Source organism: Pan paniscus, chromosome 5 (assembly GCF_029289425.2).
Source record: "Pan paniscus chromosome 5, NHGRI_mPanPan1-v2.0_pri, whole genome shotgun sequence".
Lineage (NCBI taxonomy): Eukaryota > Metazoa > Chordata > Mammalia > Primates > Hominidae > Pan > Pan paniscus.
This window is the reverse complement of record NC_073254.2, coordinates 158690651-158716891: the sequence shown is the minus strand read 5'-3', so window position 1 is coordinate 158716891 and position 26241 is coordinate 158690651. Positions and strand designations below refer to the sequence as shown.

The 26241-nt window shown below is 42.6% G+C and overlaps 1 long non-coding RNA gene across 1 annotated transcript in view; it reads left to right on the top strand.

Annotated features, from left to right (window-relative positions):
• LOC129398056 (uncharacterized) overlaps positions 1–24953 on the top strand; it is a 47943-nt gene extending 22990 nt beyond the window's left edge. Inside the window, exons 4-6 of the long non-coding RNA XR_008625790.2 lie at positions 96–237; positions 13238–13424; positions 22670–24953. This is a non-coding gene — a long non-coding RNA (uncharacterized LOC129398056). The remainder of the gene's footprint in view (positions 1–95; positions 238–13237; positions 13425–22669) is intronic.
• The last annotated feature ends 1288 nt before the right edge of the window (positions 24954–26241 follow it).

Genomic DNA, 26241 nt, shown 5'->3' with positions numbered 1-26241 from the left:
TCCAGGCAGGCACCGTATCTATTGATCTTCTGATGGTGTTTCATCAAGATGTTATATTCAAAAGCTTTTAATTTCCTTTTTTTTTTTTTTCTGAGATGGAATCTCACTCTGTCACCCAGGCTGGAGTGCAGTGGTGCAATCTCAGCTCACTGCAACCTCTGCCTCCCGGATTTAAGCGATTCTCCTGCTTCAACCTCCTGAGTAGCTGGGACGACAGGCGCGCACCACCATGCCCAGGTAATTTTTGTATTTTTAGTAGAGATGGGGTTTCACTGTGTTAGCCAGGATGGTCTCAATCTCCTGACCTCGTGATCCACCCGCCTCAGCCTCTCAAAGTGCTGGGATTACAGGCGTGAGCCACCACACCCGGCCAAAGCTTTTAATTTCTAATGGTCTTCCAATAAATACATTATAAAGTTTCAAACCATTCTGGGGTCAGTTAGTTTTGAAAAAGAATAGAGATCAAACTCCCCAGCCCTTCTTATTCTGGCTCCCGTTCACACTTCTTCCTTCTTTTGTGAACCTATTCTTCAGCCAAAATATTCTACTCTTTGTCCCCACTGCACGCCTTACATTTTCCAGGCGTTGTCCTTACCCCTTCTCTCACCCGAATACTCCTTCTCCCCCCGTGTTCAACTTTTAAAACTGAATCTCTCCTTTAACGGCCAGAGTAAATCTACCTTTTTCTTTCAGCCTTTCCTGACCATCCTCAGCTGCAGTGACATTAAACTCCGTGGAATCTTCGTGTACCGTTTATTTATCTTACTTGGTCTTTGTAATTTACTAGGTGAGGTATGCAGAGTGATGGCTGATCATAGTTTATTTGGGCTGTCATAACAAAAATAGTATAGACTGAGTGGATTGTAAACAGAAATTTCTTTCTTGCGGTTCTGGAAGCTGGGAAGTCCAACATCAAGGCACTGGCAGATTCAGCCAGTGATGAGTGCACACCTTCTGTTTCATAGGCATCTTCTTACTGTGTCCTCATATGACAGAAGGAACAAGGGAGCTCTCTGGCTCCCTTTTTATCCCATTCATGAGAGCTTTGCCCTCATGACCTAATCACCTCCCAAAGGCTCCACCTCCTAATACCATCACATTGGGGGGTTAGGTTTTGATAAATATATGGATTTTGGGGGATAGAAACATTCAGTCTATAGCAGTCCCCAAAGATGTCCACCTCCTGTTTCCCAGAACCTGTGCATATGTTAGCTTACATGGTAAAGAGAAATTAAGGTTGCAGATCAAGCCAGAGTTGCTAATCAGCTGATCTTAAGGTAGGGAGATTATCCTGAATTATCCAAGCTCCCTAATGTAGTCACAAGAGTTCTTAAAACTTAAGAGGGAGGCAGAAGACAGAATCAGAAAGATGCAGCATGGGGGGCACTCAGCACAACATTGCTGGCTTTGAAGGGGGCCACAAGCCAAGGAATGTGGGTGGCCTGTAGAAGCTGCAAAAGGCAAGGAAAGGCTGGGCGCGGTGGCTCACGCCTGTAATCCCAGCACTTCGGGAGGCAGAGGCGGGCAGGATCGCCTGAGGTCAGGAGTTCAAGACCAGCCTGGCCAATGTGGTGAAACCCCATCTCTACTAAAAATACAAAAATTCACTGGGCATGGTGGCATGTGCCTGTAATCTCAGCTACTTTGGAGGCTGAGGCAGGAGAATCACTTGAACCTTGGAGGCAGGGGTTGCAGTGAGCTGAGATCGTGCCATTGCACTCCAGCCTGGGTGCCAAGAGTGAAACTCCATCTCAAAAAAAAAAAAAAAAAAAAAAGAGGCAAGGAAACAGATACCTTCCAAGCCTCCAGAACATATTCAGCCCTGCTGCTTCCTTGATTTTTACCCAGTGAGTTTCATTTCAGACTCCTAACCTCCCAAACTATAAGATAATAAGTGTATTTTGTTTAAGTCACTAAATTTGTGGTTATTTTGTTAACAGAAGCAATAGAAAACTAATATACTAGAATCACCTAGTTATCTTAGGTATTTTGACATTATCCTCTTAAGTGATTTTAAATTCTGAGAAGATGGATACCAAGCCTTACATATCTTTATAGGCCAATATCCTAACAGTGTACTGAGCATAACAAATGTTGCAATCTGATTCTAAGAATCCGGAAGGAGAGGTGAGTGTTAACCCCTTAAGAGTTTGATTGTATACTGATTTTTAAATGTTATGTCTGCACACACAAGCTACCCAGGAGGGCAGTCATTCTCAGTTCTAATGGTTCTAATAGTAGCCATAAGGATTTGTACTTGTATTACACAAGACTGCTGAACCAAAGCTGAAGGAAAGGCATGTGGCATGTGTGCAGCTTCATTCTGTCCTTTATTCAATCCACATTGATGTGCAGGGCTTCAGATTGCTCTTTAAGGATGTGGTGCCATTGCTGCACTGATGTTTGCAAGGCCCATATCTAACATTTACTGCATGCTTATTAAGAACCAAGTATGGTTCAGAGTGCTTGATGTGCATTACATCCCAAAAGGTAGGGTTGTATCATCCCCATTCTGAGGAACCTGAGAGACAGATTAAATTGCCCAGTCACATAGAGCTTGTGAGTAGTGGAGCAGTGATTCATCCCCAGGCAGCCTGTCTTCAGAACCCCAGCTTTGAATTTTAACTTGTGCTCTCCTAGCAGTTTATCATAAATGTTATCAAAATTTTATGCCTCAGGCCTTGTAGTGTTTAGTAAAAGGTCAACAAATGTTCAGCATAGGTGGCTCTTGTTCCCACCTCTTTCTAGTCAGATTTGTTTCCTGATCAGAATTTGGAAAATTTACCCACCTTACATCTCTATGCTTTTCTGCATAATTTGCTCTTTTCAAAAACTACTCCTTTGTGAACATTTGGATTAGAAATTAAATTTGACATTTGGGTTCCCAAAGAGTATGTTTTATTCCATTTGTTAACATTAGATTCTCATTTATATAAAATACATTATTTATCTGGTTGGTGAAATTGTGGGTGACTTTTGTGTTCTTTGACCTTTCTTATCCAGATTTTTTAAATGAATGTGAAACTTTTATGATTAAAAATGCTAGGAAAGGGCTGGGAATGGTGGCTCACTGGCTCACACCTGTAATCCCAGTACTTTGGGAGACCAAGGTGGATGGATCGCTTGAGCCCAGGAATTTGAGACCAGCCTGGGCAACATAAGGAAACCTCTTCTCTACAAAAAATACAAAAATTATCCGGGTGTGGTGGTATGCACCTGTAGTCCCAGCTACTCAGGAAGCTGAAGTGGTAGGATTGCTTGAACCAGGGAGGTGGAGGCTGCTGTTAGCTGTGGTCGCGTCACTGGACTCCAGCCTAGGCAACAAAGCGAGGCTCAGTCTCAAAAAAGAAAAAGAAAAGAAAAGAAAAATGCTATTAAAGTGTTAAATCACAAAATGAGTCATACTTTGTAAATTTTGTTTTCCACTTTGCTATATTTTTTATTTTTATTTTTTATTATTTATTTATTTATTTTTTTTTTGAGGCAGAGTCTCACCCTGTCGCCCAGGCTGGAGTGCAGTGGTGCTATCTCAGCTCACTGCAAGCTCCGCCTCCTGGGTTCACACTATTCTGCCTCAGCCTCCTGAGTAGCTGGGACTACAGGTGCCCGCCACCACACCCGGCTACTTTTTTGTATTTTTAGTAGAGACAGGGTTTCACCATGTTAGCCAGGATGGTCTCAGTCTCCTGACCTTGTGATCCGCCCACCTTGGCCTCCCAAAGTGCTAGGATTACAGGCGTGAGCCATCATGCCTGGCCCACTTTGCTATATTTTAAACACATTCCCATCTTATTATACTACTTCAGTGATACTATCCTGTTTTATACGAATATGTCACAATTTCCTTTGCCAATATCTAATCACTTTTGCCCCACATTTAAGTTGTGAGAAACAATTTCACCATAACATCCTTGTAACTAAATATCTGTGTACTTTTAAAATTTCCTTAAGATCTATTTCTAGACCTGAAAATGCTGTGCCAAAGATTTGTAGGTTTTTAGAGCAGATTTTTATGGCATTTTTAATGTATGCTAAATTCTCTTCCAGAAAGTTTGTACCACATTTTTTTCCCACTAGCAGTGTTTAAGAGGTTAGATTTTCCTCTCCCTTGATAATACCTGATATTTTATTTTTACCTGTGCATCTAAACATTTTCTTATCAGGTATTCATGTCTTATTAATTACCTGCTTTGAGTTTTTTACTTTAAAATATTTATTTTTCTTATTAATTGATAAAATCTTGTATATTAAAGATAATAGTCCCCCCCGACACTTTTTTTTTTTTTTGAGACAGGGTTTCTCTCTGTCATCCAGGCTGGAGTGCAGTGGTGTGATCTCAGCTTACTGCAACCTCAATCTCCTGGGCTCAAATGATCCTCCTGCTTCAGCCTCCCAAGTAGCTGGGACTAAAGGTGTGTGCCACCACGCCTGGCTAATTTTTGTATTTTTAGTAGAGACAAGGTTTCCCTACGTCATCCAGGCTTGTCTCAAACTTGTGAACTCAAGCCATCTGTCTGCCTCGGCTTCCCAAAGTGCTGGAATTATAGGTCTGAGCCACCGGGCCTGGCCCGTTTGTTTTGTTTTTGTTTTTTAAATATTTTCCATAGTTTTAAATTTGCCTTTGTGGCCAGGTGTGGTGGCTCATGCCTGTAATCCAAGCAGTTTGGGAGGCTGAGGCAGGAGGATCACTTGAGTCCAGGAGTTTGAGATTAGTCTGGGCAACATAATGCGTCCTCATCTCTACTAAATAAAAACAAAAAAAATAGCTGGAGGTGGTGGTGTGCACCTGTGATCCCAGCTACTTGGGAGGGAGGCTGAGGCAGGAGGATCGCTTGAACCCCAGAAGGTTGAGGCTGCAGTGAGCTGTGATCTCGCCACTGCACTCTAGCCTGGGCAATGGAGTGAGACCCCGTCTCAAAAAAAAAAAAGAATTGCCTTTGCATTCTGTTCATGGTAGAGTTTTTTGGTTTATTTGTTTGGCCTTGGATCAGAGAGTTGGACTACACATACTTCTTGGTTTGTGACACACTATTATCACTGTTTCATTTAAGGCGCTGCTGATATGTTATAATTTTTTTTTTTTTTTTGTATTTTCCAATATCCTCTTCCAGTTCTGTTGTCCTATACCTACTCCCAGTCTTGGGCTCCTGCTCTAGAATGCGATGCCATTAATAACATATCCTTGAACATGTATATATTTTTTAAATATATACATATAAAATATATGTAGATAGTGTTTTATATGTGCAAGTTTTACATAGTCATGAAGTACACCGTGCTATAGATCTTGCTGTATTCTTTTTGTTTTTAGTCGATGGTATCATTTTAAGATGAATTCACGTTTTAGATGTACATGTATAGTATTTCATAATGTGGGATAAACTTCAGCATTTAACTTATTCATTCTAATGATGAACACATAGTTTACCACCAACTCCCGTCAGTGATAGACAACATTGGCCTAAACATCCCTGCATATGCCTAGGCACCTCTGTGTGAGTTTCTTTGGGACAGGGTTCTCAACTATGTTTGTGCTATGACTCCTTTAGCAGTCTGCAAAAACCAGATGGATCTTGATGGCTAATGGTGATATATTAAACTTAACCACTTAGTGAACCCTCTTTATAATTGATATCAAAAAGAACATGGTTTTGTTTTTGTTTTTTGTTTCTTTGAGATGCAGTTTCACTCTTGTTGCTCAGGCTGGAGTGCAGTGGCTTGATCTTGGCTCACTGTAACCTCCGCCTCCCAGGTTCAAGTGATTCTCCTGCCTTAGCCTCCTGAGTAGCTGGGATTACAGGCATACACCACCACTCCTGGCTAACTTTGTATTTTCTTTTTAGTAGAGACAGGGTTTCACCGTGTTGGTCAGGCTGGTCTTGAACTCCCGACCTCAGGTGATCCACCTGCCTCGGCCTCCCAAAGTGCTGGGATAACAGGCATGAGCCACCACGCCTGGCCAAAAAGAATGTTTGGAAGATCAAGTTATACATTGTGTGCCAGAGCTTGTATTGATCTTTTCTGTTAAATATAACTATTTAGTAAAACTCTCTCAAAATAACATTCTTAAAGGCATAAGATAAAATATATAGAATTATAAAAGAAACAACTTATATTAATATACAGTAAATGTTTACCTTATTAATGAATTAAATAACAAGATATCATCACTATGACAGTTTCAAAATAGTGATAGCCATAAGTAATAATGTAAAATGAAAATATTTATGATTTCTGTTCATCACAATGTCAGTATTACTGTGGTTTATTGTCTACCTATATAATTAAAGAAAATGCTAAATTTCATTAGCACACATAGCTGTGCCTCTGGAAGGATTTTTCCCTTACTGCTCTCCTTTTGCACCATTCTTGGGTAGAGTTGTGTGTTCCAGCAGTCCGTTCGTGGCTCACAACAATATCCTGAGTGAACCCATCTGACAACCAAGCCTAAGTCATATCTTCCCCCATCAGTTGGTCATAGGTGCAAAGTGAGGCATTGTTGCAGTAGAAATAGGAGACATGGGCCTGGGCGCGGTGGCTCATGCCTGTAATCCTAGCACTTTGGGAGGCTGGGGCGGGTGGATCACCTGAGGTCAGGAGTTCGAGACCAGCCTGGCCAACATGGTGAAACCCCATCTCTAATAAAAATACAAAAATTAGCTGGGCATGGTGGTGGGCTCCCATAATCCCAGCTACTTAGGAGGCTGAGGCAGAAGAATCGCCTGAACCCAGGAGGCAGAGGTTGCAGTGAGCCGAGATTGCACCATTGCATGATCTGGCCTGGGCAACAGAGTGAAACTCAGTTTAAAAAAAAAAAAAAAAAAGAAAAGAAAAAGAAATAAGAGACAATGGAGCTTGGGTCACCTGCTTATGTAATTTGCTTGTGGTCCATGGACGTGCTGGACTTTATTTTGTGTGCACCATTTACATTTTATAAGGAATTGCTGCTTCACTCATCTGAATATATAGTTTAATGGCTGTTATATCCATGATGGGTAGCTCTGGTCACACAGTCATTTGGTGTCCCATGTCAGAAGCTTAGTCTCTCTTAGGGCCTAGTAGCACGCTGAAGTTGCTTTCCAAATGACAAACATCACCTTCTCTGCCCCCGGAAGGATCACATTCTGTCAGAATCTGGATTGTAACTCTTCTATTAAAGTTTGCCAGCAACCTACAATATGCTTAAATTATTAAATATCAAGGATGCCTCTAACATCGATTCACAGTTAGCATATGACCCAAGTGGCCTAAAACTGCTGATGTGTCTTCTCTTCCTTTTGGACCCACTCAAAGCTGGCAGCCTTCTGAATCACTTAATAAATGGGTTGGAACAATATTCCCAAATTCAGTATATGCCGAAATCTAAACAGGCCTGCCAAGCTCTGTGACTCTTTCTTAGTGGTAGATGTGTAAGGTGCAACAAGTTTTCCTGTTCCTTAGGACTATCCATGACTTCTCAGAATATTGGACCTCCAAAACCTTTATAGTATTTATCTGCCATCCTCTGGCATACATGGGTTCTACTTGGGCATCCAGAGTACTTGTCACTTTCTTTTTTTTTTTTTTTTTTTTTGAGACAGGGTCTTGCTCTGTCTCCCAGGCTGCAGTGCTGTAGCACGATCGTGGCTCACTGCAGCCTCAGTCTCCCAGGCTCAAGTGACCTCTCACCTCAGCCTCCCAAGTAGCTGAGATTACAGGTGCACACAACCATGCCCGGCTAACTTGTCCCTTTTTATTCACCAAGTCAATGTAGTATGATATCATAGTGGACCCGCTTGATTTCCTAGAAAATATTGAGATCATCAAGAATTTTGTGGACCATATTATGAAGAAAGCCGAAGAGTTTATTGACCCTGGGTCAAGATAGTAAAATGTACTTCTGACTTTCTCATGTAAAAGTAAAGTTTTTTGATCTTTATAGTGAGATATTGAAAAGAACATGTTTGTAAGATCAAGAGCTATACACCATGTGCTAGAGCTTGTGTTGATTTTTTTTATTCAAGATGCTACATTCAGCCCCTCAACTGCAGTTGAAGCTACCAGGTGGTTAAATTTAATATATCACCATTACTTCAGGTGGCGGCAGGGACTTCAAGGGCTAGGGGAGCTCCTCTGAAGACTGGTCTATCCCTCTCCTTGCTCTGAGCCCCTGCCTCCGGACCACTTTCCATCATTCACTCCATTCATTCATTCATTCATTCATTCATCTGTCCCTACCACCTGTTCCACACGGCTGGCCAAGCATCAGAGGAGGTGTGGGAGTGACAGAGCGGGGTACAGACACTGCCAGGAGGGTATGGTCAGGACCTGGTGGAATGAGGAAGTGGGGAGGGGTACTCACCTGGGAGGAGAAAGGGAAGGCTCCTTGGAGGAGATGGTCTTAGAGCTGAACCTTGCAAAACTGTGCTGTGTCCCACGAAGCCTCCCATGCATGGGTGAGATTAGGGAAAGGAAAATGTGGGACTGTGAAGACCTCCAAGTGCCAGTAAGGAGGGTGTCAGACAGATCTGTGTATCTGGAATATTCCTTAGGGGCTGGCGAGAGGGCTGGACCAGAGGGGAAGACTGAGGGTGGGGAGGCCTCGAAGGAGGATGGGCATGGTCCAGGCCGTAGAGAATGGGGCTCAAGTCTAGGCAACTAGGAGGAGCAGATACACAGGGAAGGTACAAAGGGAGGTTTGGGACATGTTCACTCTGAGGGGGCTGGACCCTGGGGGCAGGGACCTAGAAGCATCTTATGGGCTAAAGACAAAGATGGTCCAGGAAGCATCAGTGTGTGGTGGGGGATGGAGGCACTGAAGCTGGGAGAGAGGATGACGTCTTCCCAGAACACAGTGGAGAACAAGGCCTGAGACTGAGCCCTGGGGCTCCTAACATCTCAAAGATGGCAGAGAACACAAGAAAGTGACAAATACTCTGGATGCCCAAGTAGGAGGTGAACCAGGTAAGGGTGGTGTCCTAGCGGTGGAAAAGGGAGAAGCATCAAGGAGCAGTGATGGAGTTCTTGGCATCAAAAGCTGCTGGGATGTGTGAAAGGACAGCCATGCAGATCCCAAAGTCATGAGGGAGGAAAGCTGAGAGTTGGGGCTGGGGACTGAGGGCTTGGCTGCTCTGAGTGAGGTTAAGCAGGGATGGGGAGGGAAGATGGGGACCCTGGTTGGGGGACTGAGGGTGGCTAAAATGAAAATGAAAAAAATATGTCACTATTAGCCATCATGATCTATCTGGTATTTGCAGGAGTCATATAGGTAAATTAAACAGGGATGTGATGGAAACCAACACGTCTGCATCCTTTAAATATCTGAGTTGTGCTTATTCCCAGAATTCCTCTTGGGATGTGTTTCTGATTTGCTATCTTGGCACTTTGGTGGCAGGAGGCGTTTTTCAGGGTTATTTTCTAGCTACTCTTACCATAATAACTTTTGGTAATAGGTCAATAACTTTTGACAATAGGTCAGGGGCTGTAAAAATTTGGCCAGCTGTTAAGTGTGTCCATTCAAACTTCACATATGAGAACTGGGGATATAGCCACAGAATAGGTTATTTCCTATTCTTCAGGATTCTATTTTGTAGAATTTTTGGACTCACAGTGATATGGCTTCTCTGTGTCCCCACCCAAATCTCATCTTGAATTCCCACGTGTTGTGGGAGGGACTCGGTGGGAGGTAATTGAATCACGGGGGCAGGTCTTTCCCATGCTGTTCTCGTGATAGCGAATAAGTCTCATGAGATTCTTCGGTATTATAAGGGGGAGTTTCCCTGCCCAGTCTCTCTCTCTGCCTGCCGCCATCCACGGGGAATGTGACTTGCTCCTTCTTGCCTTCCGCCATGATTGGGAGGCCTCCCCAGCCATGTGGAACTGTAAGTCATTAAATCTCTTTCTTTTGTAAATTGCCCAGTCTTGGGTACATCTTCAGCAGCAGCGTGAAAACGGACTAATACGCACGGTAACGAGGACTAGGGCCAGAACTGCATTTATTACCTGGCCTCCATACGTCCTTTCTCTACCCAGTGGTCTATGATGGCATTTTATGTTTGCTTGTTTTGGTGGCAGTTCAGACCCTGTTATGTAATAGTCCTCAAAATGCCTGGAAAATGCCTTTCCCCAGTGTACAGTTTTTTTAGTAAATGGCTGCAAGAGCTTTTGGGGAATAATTGGGGGAATGTTTATCGTACATACTTGAGCAGGTTTTAGATGGTCCTTCCTCAAGGAGACATATACTCCTCTTTGATCACAGGCTGTCACCTATGAACTGGCTAAAAACTGGGTGAGAGACCACAATATTTTTCCACTTTGCAGCCGATGTCAGTCTTCTCTTCAATTGTTTTGTGTTTTATTTTATAAGGTGAATAAGTAACATCCTGATTGATTGGGTATCCATCTGTCTTGCTCCTAGGAACAGCATGATCTATTAACCATCACCACAGATGTCTGTAGGTCAAGCCACTCTGATCGCCATTCCAGCCTTGCTATCTATTATAGCAGTGATGTCCGTATTGCCTCTGTTAGGTGCCACTCCCTGGCCTCTGCCATTCCAGAATCTTATTATGTCCATTGATACTAGAAGGCCAGTTTCAAGACTGCATCTCTTCAACGTATAGAAGAAATGTGTCATTGAGTTTCTGAAAGATCCCAGTACAAACTTCCTTGGTGCATTTCTTACTGCTTTAGTGAAGCAAATATCTTTCAGGGATTCCTGGGAAATATAATCAGATAGTGGGTTTTCTGATCATATTTAATAAGTGTAATACATATGTTTTTGTTTTAACATTTTCACTGCCATGTGCCTTATTACTCCCTCCTCAATATTCTGCCAAAGTAGTTCTGGCTTCTCCACCTCATTTACATAGGACATCAACATGGCCAAGCATCAAGAGCAGCATATTAGAGTAACTCTGGTGGGATGCAGTGGCTCACACCTATAATTCCAGGAGGATTGCTTGAGTCCAGGAGTTCAAGACCAGCTTGTGCAACATGGCAAGATCCCGTCTCCACAAAAAATAAGAAAATGTTTAGCTGGGTATGGTGGTACACTCCTGTGGTCCCAGCTACTTGGGGGGCTGAGGCAGGAGGGTGGCTTGAGCCCAGGAGATGGAGGTTGAAGTGAGCCATGATCACGCCTCTGCACTCCAGCCTGGGTGACAGGGTGAGACCCTGTCTCAAAAAAATAAAAAGAAAAATAAAAAAGTATGACTCCATATTTTTTTTCCAGGAGGCTAAACCCCAAGTCATAGGAGAGTGCTCCAGTGTCAACAAGCTTTTCACTGTTTTTTTTTTTTTTTTTTTTTTGAGATGGAATCTCACTCTGTCGCTAGGCTGGAGTGCAGTAACACAATCTCAGCTCACTACAACCTCTGCCTCCCAGGTTCAAGTGATTCTCATGCCTCAGCATCCTGAGGAGCTGGGATTACAGGTGCCCACCACCACACCCAGCTCATTTTTTTCTTTTTTGTATTTTTAGTAGAGACAGAATTTCACCATGTTGACCAGACCAGTCTCGAACTCCTCACATCAAATGATCCTCCTGCCTCAGCCTCCCAAAATGCTGGATTACAGGTGTGAGCCACCACACCTGGCCACTGCACAGATTTATATTTTATCCCCTCATCACTCTCCTGGTTCAATACCCTTGAGATTCACTCTCATACATGTTCATCCATTCTTGCTAGTACTTCTTATTTTGGTCCTGTAATTGTTTTGATTGTGTAAGCCATTTCCTTCTAGAGTAGGAAATGCATTTTCCCTCTAGACCCTTGCTATTCCTAAGGCAGTGAAGGATGTGGTGGCAGATCTTGGACAGAAAAAAAGCATTGTCCTCCAAGACACCTGACTCAGGTGAGGTTTCTGCAAAGCTTCCAGGGATTGTGGAATTTTCCTCTCTAGCAAGAAGGAGAGTACGGCTTCTTCTGGCAGAAGATTCGGGGGAATTTGTGGGTTCCAGATGCTGAGGTTATCTACCCAAATGTCACTATGCCAGCTTTCAGGAAATCACTTTTCCTATCAAGTCCTCAGCTTTGGCATAGAATTTTTTTTTTTTTTTAGATGGAGTCTCGCTCTTTCACCCAGGCTGGAGTGCAGTGGCACGATCTTGGCTCACTGCAACCTCTGCCTCCCGAGTTCAAGCAATTCTCCTGCCTCAGCCTCCTGAGTAGCTGGGGCTACAGGTGCGTGCCACCACACCTGGCTAATTTTTTTGTATTTTTACTAGAGATGGGGTTTCACCGTGTTAGCCAGGATAGTCTTGATCTCCTGACCTCATGATCCGCCTGCCGTGGCTTCCCAAAGTGCTGAGATTACAGGCATGAGCCACCGTGCCCAGCCCGGCATAGACTTTTTGAGGCTGTGCTTTCAGTCTCCTTTGCAGTTTTGCTGCTCTTACCGTTGAATCCTGGGCCTGATTTTTCAGCATATATTTCTCTACAGCTACAGGAAATGAGGATTGTTTTCTTTTCATTTACCCCGCTTTTTTTGTTTATTTAGTTTTTCCCCCAAAGTATAACTCACATGCAGCAAAGTAAACACATCTAAACGTAGAGCTTGATATATGTTTATGACATACTTATACACCCTTGTAACTACTGCTCAATCAAGTTGCAGACCATTTCTAGCATTTCAGAAGGCTTCTTCATGCCTTCCCACAATCAGCATTTCCCCCACAATGGTATCACTATTTTACTTCTTTCACCAGAAATTCATTTTCCCTATTTAACCTTACCTAAATGGATTCATGGCTTGTGATCATGATGTCTGGGAGATACGTGCATGTTGTGCAAAGCAGTAGTTCTTTTTTTTTTTTCTGAGACAGAGTCTCACTTTGTCACTCAGGCTGGAGTGCAGTGGTGCGATCTCGGCCCACTGCAACCTTCGCCTCCTGGGTTCAAGTGATTCTCCTGCATCAGGCTCCTGAGTAGCTGGGACGACAGGCATGCGCCACCATACCCGGCTAATTTTTGTATTTTTAGTAGAGACGGGGTTTCACCATGTTGACCAGGCTAGTCTCGAACTCCTGATCTCAAGTGATCCACTCACCTCGGCCTCCCAAAGAGCTGGGATTAGAGGCATGAGCCACTATGCCTGGCCCAAAGCAGCAGTACTCGTTAGTTGCTGTTTAGCATTACACAGTATATTACGACTTATTTATTTCTTCTCCTATCGATGGGTATTTGGGCTATTTTCAGTTTGTGCTATTATGATAAAACGACTATGAAAATTCTTCTTTTTTCTTTTTCTGAGACAGGGTCTCACTCTATCGACCAGGCTAGAGTGCAGTGGCGTGATCTCGGCTCATCGCAACGTCTGCCTCCCAGGTTCAAGCAATTATCTCACTTCAGCCTCCTGAGTAACCGGGACTACAGGTGCTCGCCACCACACTCGGCTACTTTTTGTACTTTTTAGTAGAGACAGGGTTTCACCGTGTTGCCCAGGTTGGTGAAAATTCTTATATACAACTTCTGGTGTATATAAATGCTCATTTGTTCTGGGAGTAGAATTTTTCAGGAGTAGAATTTGCTGAGTCATGTGCATATAATTTTAGATAAAAACTGCCGGTTTTCCAAACTGGTTGTACTGACTTAAACTCCCCCACCACAACATAAAATGTTCCAGATGCTCCACATCATCGAGTACTTACTTTGTGTTGACAGTCCTTTGAATTTAAGTCATTCTCATGGGAGTGTAATAGTATCAGATTATAGTTTGTGCGTTTCCTTGATGAATAATGACTTAATTGCCTTTTCCTATGCATTTTGCCCTTCGTTTATCTTCATTGTGAAAAGAGTTTTGGGTACAGTTTTTTAAAATTGGGCAATGTGGGGTTTTTTTCTTAGTGATTTGTAGGAATTTTTTTATACTGTAGATCTAAGTATTGTGTTGAACTATGTTCCAAGTTTTTGGCTTGCTTTTTAACTCTCCCAGTAGTGTCTTTTGAGGAACAGAAGTTCCTAATGAAGTCCAACTTAACCTTCTCTTACAGCTAGTGCCCTCTGTTCCATTTAATCCCAAGGTCATAAATAGGATCTGTGTTTTCTCCTAGAAGCTTAATTTTTTTACCCTCTACATTTATGTCCATGATCCATCTAGAATTAATTTGGGGGTGTCGTGTGAAGTAGAGGTCAAAGCTTGTTTTTTTCACATGGCTATCCAGCACCAATTATCAAAAAGACTGTCTTTTATTTGGAAGTGTCTTTTATTATTATTATTATTATTATTATTTGAGATGGAGTCTCGTTTTTTCACCCAGACTGGAGTACAGTGGCATGATCTCGGCTCACTGCAACCTCTGCCTCCCAGGTTCAAGCGATTCTCCTGCCTCAACCTCCCGAGTAGCTGTGACTACAGGCAAGCACCACCATGCCCGGCTAATTTTTGTATTTTCAGTAGAGATGGGGTTTTGCCATGTTGGCCAGGATGGTCTCGAACTCCTTACCTCAGGTGATCTGCCTGCCTTGGCCTCCCAAAGTGCTGTGTGAACCACTATGCCAGGCCTCGGAGTATCCACTGCCATGGAGGACTCTTATTTTTATAGTGGGAAGCTACATAACATGAGTATGTTGATTTCTTTTTTTTTTTTTTTTTTTTTTTTTTTGAGACAGAGTCTCACTCTGTCCCCATGCTGGAGTGCAGCAGTGGCACAATCTTGGCTCACTGCAACCTCTGCCTCCCGGGTTCAAGCTATTCTCCTGCCTTAGCCTCCTGAGTAGCTGGGACTACAGGTGCGCACCACCATCTCCAGCTAATTTTTGTATTTTTAGTAGAGATGGGGTTTCACCATGTTGGCCAGGCTAGTCTTGATTTCCTGACTTCGTGATCCACCTGCCTCGGCCTCCCAAAGTGCTAGGATTATAGGCGTGAGCCACCGCACCCGGCTGAGTATGTTGATTTCTTTTATCAAGAGTTTAAAAGCAGCTAACCAAAGCCAAGCCATTCTATAATTCATTTTAAAAATAATTTTTATGATGACTGTTGCAACCTCTTCCAGTGCTAGAATACCACGTATTCTTTGCCTTCTGCCTCCACCACGTTCCAATCAAATGTAGACAGTGGCAATCAGGGAAGCCATTTTGTGAAGCTACCAGAGAGTATAGCCCTCTCACCTGTTACCAGTGATGGATTTCTTTTTGCTGCCTGACCAGTGGGTAATCCAGGTTTAGAATCCTGTCTCGAGGGCATTCTTTCTATGGCCACTTCTGTGGCCACACTTGCTTCTTCTGGGTTTCCCCCAAAGCAGAGCCTGGGCCTAGGGCTGCATGCAGGTGCTTGATTTGGTATGCGATTCCAGGGAGCAGGAGTGAGGGGCCAAGGAAAGTGAAGTCAGGAAGGAGAAAAAGGCAATGCTAGACTGCATTATTGGGTTGGCCCTGTTGCAGGAGATTGGTGTTTATTTCTGCTGACACCTGCAGATCTCTATCTGAGGGACAAAAGAGAAAGCATTCTCTCCACTGGTGGTGAACACTTCTGGGTGCCTCAGTCAGTCCCAGTGGGCTCCTGCGTTGTCCTACACCAAGGCACCACTAAAGACCATGGGCAGGAATCAAGAGAGTGTGACCCACTCTCTCTCTCTTTTTTTTTTTTTTGAGATTCAGTCGTGCTGTGTCACCCAATTTGGAGTGCAATGGCGCAATCTTGGTTCACTGCAGTCTCTGCCTCTGGATTCCTGGATTCAGGCGATTCTCGTGCCTCGGCCTCCTGAGTAACTGAGACTACAGGCACCCACCACCAAGCCTGGCTAGTTTTTGTGTTTTTAGTAGAGATGGGGTTTCGCCATGTTGACCAGGCTGGTGTGGAACTCCTGACCCCAGGTGATCTGCCCGCCTCGGTCTCCCAAAGTGCTGGGATTACAGGCGTGAGCCAACGCGCCCGGCCTGCCCACTCCTGAGGTGAGATACCGAGAGAGAAAAAGAGTAAAAGTCTATGTGGAATCATTTGCATCACAACCAGATGTGAGAAAGGAGAGGCGCGCAAAAGCTTTCCAATGCATGTATTGATACATGTAGCTCCTTACACCCAAGGACAACAATGCAGCCAGGTACTGAAGTCAAGTACCTGAAATGCCATAATGTGCTCTCTCCACATCTGCATTTCTCTGTGCATCTGCTTCACTTTTATCTCTCGACAATACAGCTTTCTTTGCTTCACAGGTACAAGATGGGTGGAAAACGACCATTTCATCTCTTTTGTGTTTACCTGTTTCCTACTGAATAGAGCAGCTGGACTGAACCAGAGCTCTTTGTTCCAAGTCCAAATACCCTGTAAAGGAAATCTGATTGCTTCAGGTTGGGTCCAGTATCAAGGGCTAGTGGAGTAGAATCATGTCGTTCTAACACAGTTGCTAAGAATCCAGTTCTATGGATTGGGTATAGGGCAGAGTTTTTGTCTCCTGAGCTAACTCCGTTTTGGAGGGGATTTGCCTTTTAAGGTATCTACTACATTAACCAAGCTCATCAAAATCTTATTATTTCTATCTTTGGTGTAATGCTGAGAAAGTCTTACTCTACCCCATGATTGTATAAACATTCCTTTTACATTTTCTTCATATATATGTTTATTTAATTAATTAATTTTTTTTTTGAGACAGCATCTTGCTCTGTCGCCCAGGCTGGAGTGCAGTGGGATGATCATGGCTCACTGCAACCTCAAGCTCCTAGGCTCAAGTGATCTTCCTGCTTCTGCCTCCTGAGTAGCTAGGATTTCAGGCACCCACCACCACACCAGGCTATTTTTTTAAATCGTTTTTTGTAGAGACAGGGTCTTGCTATGTTGCCCAGGCTAGTCTCAAGTCATCCTCATGCATCACCCTCCCAAAGTGTTGGGATTACAGGCATGAGCCACTGTGCCCAGCCTTCTAATATTTTTATGATTTTTAAAATTTAAATATTTAATCCACCTGGAATCTATTTAGGTACAAATTATGCAATAAGGACCCAGCTTTTGAAAATATGATTAGTTATCTCACCACCGATTATTTAGTAATTCATTCTCTTCCCACTGATTTAAAATCCCAAATTTTTTAATATACCAAATTCTTATATATATATATATACGTATACACACATGCATGCACATGGCAGTGTGTATGTAGTACTGCTTCTGATCTTTTCCTTGCTTGGTTCATTACTGTTTTAAATATATATGTAATGCTTCATAACTAGCTTGAAAACAAATAACTCCCACTGGTTTTAAATTTCTTTAGAGGGCCGGACACTGAGGCTCACACCTGTAATCCCAGCACTTTGGGAAATTGAGGCAGGAGGATCCCTTGAGCTCAGGAGTTCGAGACCAGCCTGGGCAACATGGCGAAACCTTGTCTTTATAAAAAATACAAAACTTAGTTGGGCGTGGTGGCACACCTGTAGTCCCAGCTGCTTGCTTGAGCCTGGGAAGTCAAGGCTGCAGTGAGCTATGATCATGCCACTGCACTCCAGCCTGGGTGACAAAGCAAGATCCTGTCTTAAAAAAATAAAAACAATTCCTTTAGAGGAACAACTGATTACACACACACACACACACACACACACACATACATACATACATATAATCTAGCAGTTTCTTATGCATACTAGATAATGATAACAATTACAGTTTATATATAAGAATATATACACATGATTAAATTTAAGATATATATTACTTTATAGCTTTCATAAATTGCATATCATCAGGAAAAGATTTATATCAATATATTGATACATGTTTCTGTATGATAGTTTCCATGGTAACCAGTTATCTTTTATTATTGTTTTAAGTAATTTCCCTTCCTGAGAGAGGATTACACATATCTCTGCCCATAATAACTCACAGTGCCTTTGATATGGTCTGGCTGTGTCCCCACCCAAATCTCATCTTGAATTGTACTCCCATAATTCCCATGTGTTGTGGGAGGGACCAGGTGGGAGATAATTTGAATCATGGGGGTGGCTTCCCCCATGCTGTTCTCGTGGTAGTGAATAAGTCTCATGAGATCTGATGGTTTTATCAGGGGTTTCTGATGCTTTTGCATCTTCCTCATTTTCTCTTGCCATCGCCATGTAAGAAGTGCCTTTCACCTTCTGCCATGACTCTGAGGCCTCCCCAGCCAAACTGTAAGTCCAATTAAACCTCTTTTTCTTCCCAATCTCAGGCATGTCTTTATCAGCAGCATGAAAAAGGACTAATACAGTAAATTGGTACCAGTAGAGTGGGGCATTGCTGAAAAGATACCTGAAAATGTGGAAGCAACTTTGGAACTGGGTAACAGGCAGAGGTTGGAACAGTTTGGAGGGCTCAGAAGAAGACAGGAAAATGTGGGAAAGTTTGGAACTTCCTAGAGACTTGTTGAATGGCTTTGACCGAAAGCCTGAAGCAGTGTGGACAATAAGGTCCAGGCTGAGGTGGTCTCAGATGGAGATGAGGAATTTGTTGGGAACTGGAGTAAAGATGACTCTTGTTATGTTTTAGCAAAGAGACTGGTGGCATTTTGCCCCTGCCTTAGAGATTTGAGGAACTTTAAACTTGAGAGAGATGATTTAGGGTATCTGGAGGAAGAAATTTCTTTCTTTTTTTTTTTTTCCGAGATGGAGTCTTGCTCTGTCACTGAGGCTGGAGTGCAGTGGCGCGATCTCAGCTCACTGCAACCTCCGCCTGCCGGGTTTAAGCAATTCTCCTACCTCAGCCTCCAGAGTAGCTGGGATTACGGGTGTGTGCCATCACACCCAGCTAATTTTTGTATTTTTAATAGAGATGGGGTTTCACCATGTTGGCCAGGCTGGTCTCGAGCCCCTGACATCAGGTGATCCTCCTGCCTCAGCCTCCCAAAGTGCTGGTATTACAGGCATGAGCCACCACACTGGCGGAGGAAGAAATTTCTAAGCAGCAAAGCATTATTCAAGAGGTGACTTGAGTGCTGTTAAAGGCATTCAGTTTTATAAGGGAAGCAGAGCATAAACGTTTGGAAAATTTGCAGCCTGACAATGTGATAGAAAAGAAAAACCCATTTTCTGAGGAGAAATTCAAGCTGGCTGCAGAAATTTGCACAAGTAAGGAGGAACTGAATGTTAAGCCCCAAGACAATGGAGAAAATGTCTCCAGGGCATGTTGGAGGTCTTCACGGCATCCCCTCCTATCACAGGCCTAGAGGCCTAGGAGAAAATGGTTTTGTTGACCAGGCCCGGGTCCCTGTGCTGTGTGTAGCCCAGGGACTTGGTGCCCTGTGTCCCAGCTGCTCCAGCTGTGGCTGAAAGGGGCCAACATAGAGTTTGGGCCGTGGCTTCAGAGGGTGCAAGCCCCAAGCCTTGGCAGCTTCCATGTGGTGTTGAGTCTGCAAGTCAAGAATTGGGGTTTGGGAACCTCCGTGTCGATTTCAGAAAATGTATGGAAACACCTGGATGCCCAGGCAGAAGTTTGCTGCAGGGGCGTTGCCCTCATGGAGAACCTCTGCTAGGACAGTGCAGAAGGGAAATGTGGGGTCAGAGCCCCCACATAGAGTCCCTACTGGGGCACCACCTAGTGGAGCCTTGAGAAGAGGGCCACCGTCCTCTAGACCCCAGAATGGTAGATCCATCAGCTTGCACTGTGCGCCTGGAAAAGCCACAGACACTCAATACCAGCCTGTGAAAGCAACTGGAGGAAGGGAGGCTGTACCCTGCAAAGCCACAGGGGTGGAGCTGCCCAAGACCATGGGAACCCACGTCTTGCATCAGCGTGATTTGGATGTGAGACCTGGAGTCAAAGGAGATCATTTTGGAACTTTAAAATTTGACTGCCACTGGATTTCGGATTTGCACGGGCCCTGTAACCCCTTTGTTTTGTCCAATTTCTCCCATTTGGAATGGCTGTATTTACCCAATACCAGTACACCCATTGTATCTAGAAAGTAACTAGCTTGCTTTTGATTTTACAGGCTCATAGGCGAAAGGGACTTGCCTTGTCTCTGATGAGACTTTGGACTGTGGACTTTTGGGTTAATGCTGAAATGAGTTAAGACTTTGACGGACTGTTGGGAAGGTATGATTGGTTTTGAAATGTGAGAACATGAGATTTGGAGGGGCCAGGGGTGGAATGATATGGTTTGGCTGTGTCCCCACCCAAATCTCATCTTGAATTGTACTCCCATAATTCCCACATGTTGTGGGAGGGACCCGGTGGGAGATAATTGGAATCATGGTCGGGGGGTCTTTATCAGCAGCGTGAAAAGGGGCTAATACAACCTTCTATGGAAAAAGTACACATTCCTGCTCCATTGATGTTGGTCTTCGACATGTGGCTTGTTTTGGCCAATGGCAGATGAGTGGATGTGACTTACATTATATTGAAGTAAAAGTGTTGATCATTCTTGTGTGTTTTTGCCAACTCTATCCTCTTTTCCCTGTGCCCTGAGAATTTCACATCTCAGATATTGAAGAAGACACATGGAGCAGAAGAATTGCCATCAACCCATGGCTAATGAGCAACATGAATGAGATATAATCCTTCATTGTTTTAAACCATGGTGATTTGGGGGTTGTTACTGCAGCCTTCCTAGTAAAGGCTGATGAGGACACCTGGCATGCTCACTGTTGACAGTCACATTTTGACTGCCATTATCATTTGGCTCAATCTGGCTGACATAGCTATCTTTTATAATAACCCAACACAGTTCTTTAACTCAATACTTTTTATAAATATGGCAAGAAAAGATTAATTAGAATAACTGAGACCTCAATGGGCATACAGCACATAAATTTTACTCAACAGTTATCTTAAATATAGTCAAGCTGGCCAGGCGCGGTGGCTCACGCCTGTAATCCCAGCACTTTGGGAGGCCGAGGCAGGCAGATCTGAGGTCTGGAGTTTGAGATCAGCCTGACCAACATGGAGAAACCCCATCTCTACTAAAAATACAAAATTAGCCAGGTGTGGTGGTGCATCCCAGCTACTCAGGAGGCTGAGGCAGGAGAACTGTTTGAACCCAGGACATAGAGGTTGCGGTGAGCTGAGATCACACCATTGCACTCTAGCCTGGGCAACGAGAGTGAAACTCCATCTCAAACACACACACACCCATATATATAGTCAAGCTGTTAAGCTCTTCAGATTGTAAGTAAAAGAGACATCCTTCAGCAAGATGTAGCAATGGTGATTATTATAAATATATATTTGGCAAAAAGAGACACAGAATCTCAAAGAAACTAAAGACCAACAGATATCTTCAGAATCTGTATTGATTCCACGGCAGCTAAGGGACAGTGCATTATCCTTGTCATTTGAGTGCTGTGGTATTATTAACATGACTCTGATACTCTTGATCTCTGCTCCTCTTAGTGTCCTTTTGCTTCCCTTTCTGCTACCAGCTGACTTCCTTGTGGTTTATTCCACACCATTTCCCTTCCTCAAAGCTTCTGCTGTAACTACGATTTATGATTTTTTGTACTTTTATCTTGCTCATAAGTTTGGTTTGCTCCAGGCTCCTCCTGCCCCTTCCCTTCTTCTAGGATATCTTTTAAACTTCAACTCCCACTATTAGTTACCCCATTTCAAATTCCTGAGAGTATGATTTTATTGAACCCAGCTCTAGTGGGTTAAATGTCTCTCCCTCCAATATTCATGTCCACTGGGAACCTCAGAATGTGACCTTATTTGAAATAATGTGGGGATTTTTTGTTTTGTTTTGTTTGTTTGTTTTGAGACAGTCTCACTCTGTCACCCAGGCTGGAATGCAATGGCGAGATCACGGCTCACTGCAGCCTCGACCTTCTGGGCTCAGGCAATCCTCCCACCTCAGCCTCCCGAGTAGCTGGGACTATAGGCACATGCCATGACACCCGGCTTATTTTTGTATTTTTTTGTAGAGATGGAATCTCACTATGTTGCCCAGGCTGGTCTTGAACTCCTGGGCTCAAGCAGTCCTCCTGCTTCGGCCTCCCAATGTGCTGGGATTATAGGTGTGAGCCACTGCACCCAGCCTAAAACCCAATCTTTATTGCATCTCTTTCTGCTAACCAACTGGCTTCCTTACAATAAATAATTTAATTTATTACAATAAATATTTATTGATTGACATACATTATTTTCTTCTTTAGTAATTATTATTACTGATTAACAGATAGTAATTTGAGCCTGAAAATAGTGGGTTGTATAAGAACAGGCAGTAGGATAAGTTTGGCCCGTGGGCCATAGTTTGCCAACTCCTGCTGTAGAAGAGAGTTGCTGATGCTTGTTCACCAAAAATAAATCTTATTTTCCTGAGAGGACCCTGATTTCCTTCTGGGAACCTTTCTCCTAGCCCCACCTGTCATTGAAAATGATCAGTATGCACACTTCCAGTAACGCCACAGAAGCATGAGGCCCTGGCTACAGTGATTGGTTCCATCTGAGTGAATATTACAGTTGCATGGGGTCTACTTTTTCTTTTTTGAGACAGCGTCTTTCTCTGTCACCCGGGCTGGAGTGCAGTGGTGAGATCATAGCTCACTGTAGCCTCGACCTCCAAAGCTCAAGCAATCCTCCCACCTCAGCCTCCCGAGCAGCTGGGACCACAGACACATGCCACCATACATGGCTAATTTTTAAAATTTTGGGTAGAGATAAGGTCTCTCTAGGTTGCCCAGGCTCGTCTCAAATTCCTGGGCTTAAGCGATCCAACTGCCTTGCCCTCCCAAAGTGCTGAGATGACAGGCTGAGCCACCACACACCCTGCCTCGTTTTTCTTTTTCCACAGGAACCTGTGGTGATAAGGAAGATGTGAGCCTGGAGATACAGAAGCTACCACATGAATGTTAAAAATGAAGCTGACACAGCAAAAGGCAGTGCCAAGGAACTGAAAGAAAACAAATTTTGATTACATTTTTGGAGTTCCTGGGTCAAGCAGTTCATGACACTGAGGCTTTTCCGCTACATGAATAAGTACTTTTTCTTTCCCGTTAAAGTGGGTTTGTGCTGGCTTCTGTATCACTCACAACAACTGGATACTAACTGAGGCAACACTTCCTACCTCTTACACATGTTACACCCATAAAACAGAAACAACATCTAAAATTAGATTTCAACACAACTACCAAGCAGAAAAGTTCAAATCAACAAGTTATGGATAATGTTTTATTGAAACTACATTTCTCCTCCCAATGTGAGTATGGTGTTGGCCAACATGTTGCATGTTGATTCTGCTTGCCTTTGTGTCCTACATATAGGATGTGTGCTGTGTAATGAATCGTTTCTTCATTATTTTTCTCAGCTTGCATGGTTGCCTCACCTCCATTCACAGAGCTCACTGTGACAGCATTCAACCTTGTCTTGGTACAAGTGTGTAATTTACATAATAGTCGCCTCTGTACTTTCCTCAGTAACTTAAACAAAGAAGACCATCACTCACTGTGCTTGCCTTTCAAATTAGATTTGATATCAAATTAAAGTCTCATTTTATTAAATTTCTGAAGCCAAAGTCTTTGACCTATGAAAGTATGTTTCAATTATGAATGGAAAAGAGAAGCTTTGTGTTATTAACAGGAAAAGAATTCAAGTGTGATGGTTGTGTCAATGCCATTGGGACATGCCAGTACTCAGTAACTCAACAGACAAGCCTACTAGACCTGCTTTACTCATTTGTGGCGGTGTTTCTTCACTTTCTACTGACTCCCACCTGTGTTTCATAATTCTCTACATTGGTATGGTTTATTACTTCTCATAGGGATCTTAAACTAATTGTGCAACTCGTTAGAGTCTCTTTATGTAAAATACATAGTCTTCATACTATTAGAATGTTACAATCTGGACGTACCAATGTGAACAAGTGAAAAAATGTGCTGTTTATTTTAACCAGCAGTGGTGTTTTAGTTAGCTATTTATCTCCTTATCTCCCAAATCTCAAAAACACTCAGTAGTTTACAACATGAAGCTTTTTTTTTTTGCTTACAGGTCTGTGGGTGAGCTGGGATAACTCTGCTTCAGGCTGTGGGTCATCTTGGCTTGGCAGACTTCAGGTTAAACATAAGACTGTGTGTCTCATTCTGGGGCCCAGACTGAAGGGATAGCAGCTAGCTGGTGCATGCTGTCTTCATGGCAATCACAGGGGTGCGAGAGGCGGAGCTGAAGGACGCAAGCACATTTAAGTCTTTTGCGTGTGTCATGTTCAGTGACATTCCATGTCCAGAGCCAGCTACATGGGTGGATCATGAATAGAGGGGAGAAATACACCCCACCCACTTCAGTGAGCCTTAGGTTTACATGACTGAGGGATGGAGGGAAGAATTTTGGACAATAATCTCGTCTAGTACATATGGCTTCAATTTGTATGAACCCTATCTCTACTCCTCCAACCCTCTGATCTCAACTGCTATTGCTAATATGCCCTGTGGGAGCGAGAGGGCTTTCTATAACTAGGCTGAATTTTAAAGGAAGAGAATGACTTCCAGATAGCTTATTGGCTATCAATCTAGGAGCTCTTACAGCTGAGAAACATTTTGACCCAACCCTCTGGCTTCTTCGTTGATTTATTTTTCTGATAAAATTCATGTTTTTAAATATTAAGCTTTAAGAAGTACATGTGTTTTAATGCAGTAAAAAATAAAGCATATATGATTCAATCATTTGTAAATATACAATATAACTAGTAAGAAATAAGGGGTCTCATTCACACCCAGATTTATAGAAGCCAGCGCTATGTGCTGGGTATATAATAGAAGCTCAGTAAGTATTTGTTGATTGAAGTACCTTTTCTTATTTACTAATGATTATTATTAACAGATAATAATTTGGGCCTGAAATAGACATTTCCTTTTTTAATATAATTATATATATGTGCATATATATATCATCAATATCCTCTGACTTTATTAGTGACTGTTAACCACGTCGAAAAAAGTAAAGGTGTTTATTATGCATGCATAGAAAAATGATATGTTTGTGTTTGCTCTTTTTAGGACCAAGAAAAAATTATTGGTTGCTGTTTTCTCAGTTTTGGTTTTTTTAAAAATAAATTTTACTGTGTGTATTTGAGTTTTACAACATCAACATCATGTTATGAGATACACATAGATAGTAACATGATTACTATATTCTCAGTTTTGTTTTAAAACAATACTTGTTTATATATCCTTTTGATGTGGTAAGAGACCTTAGGAGAATATCTAAATGGATAGTTAGAAATATGTGTCAATATAAGCAAAATCAAATTTTCAAGATTGTAAGTATCAGCCAATGAAAATGCCAGTTAAAATTACTTTTAAACAGCATTTAAAATTAAAATTATTTATGATATAGATATAAAAGATATAATTTTTTTATAGAAATCAAAAAATTGTTTTCTTCATGGAAGGAAATAAACTAATTCCTAGAGTTGATTTTATGAAAACTGAATGCATCATAAAACAAAAATAACTTAATTGAAAGATAGTTTGCTTTGTGTCATAGGTCATCTGTTTAGAAGAGCAATACTAAAGTAACTAAATGCCTTCTTGGGCTTCCTTCAATGATTCTGAAGTTTCAGGCTATTTCCTTTGCTTTCTTCTAGGAAACATTTATTATGGCTTAAATATGCACTAATGTTTCAAGTTATAATCATCTTGCCAGATATATTTATGGCATAAAGACAGGAAGGAAACTAATACTCATGAAGGGTCTATTATGTATCTCTGGTAAGGTGTTAAAAGCAACACCTTGTTGAGATGAGAAATATTCCCATTTTGGAAGAGCGAAAACTAGGCGTAGAAAGTTGAAATGACAGAGTCTTTTTTTACTCCAAAATCATGTGCTTTGGCATAAGCCAAAACCTGAGAAAACTGTCCATGGGATAGTGTAGTAAACTGGTATGAACTCCCCTTGCAAGTTCAATAATTGCAGTGTAGTAAAATCAAGCTTTGTTTAGAGATAAACAAACGACTCTATGCATATGTTTTGCAATAGACAAATCACAATAGTCCAAAGTCCTACAGTGATATTCTCCAATGCCACAGAAGAGGCCCTGAGGAGCAGTTCAAATGTGGATCTACCCGCTAAATGCTCCCCAGGCATGGGCGGCCCCTCCTGGCTGGAATTTCTCTTGTGGTTATTCCTGCAGTGTCTGCAGCACTGACCTTATTCCTGGCCTCAAAATCCACTTCCTCTTCTAGTGAATATCTTGTTTTTCTCATGCTTCCTGACCCACTTTCCTAGTCTAGTGACACCTCTAGACATTTTTCTTCAACATTTCTTGATTTGTAAGAATGCTTCCAAACTCCTACACCAGGTAGGAGTTACCTCTTTTATCAAATACACTTTTCCCTTATCTTATCAATGACAAACATTTAGCAAGTATTT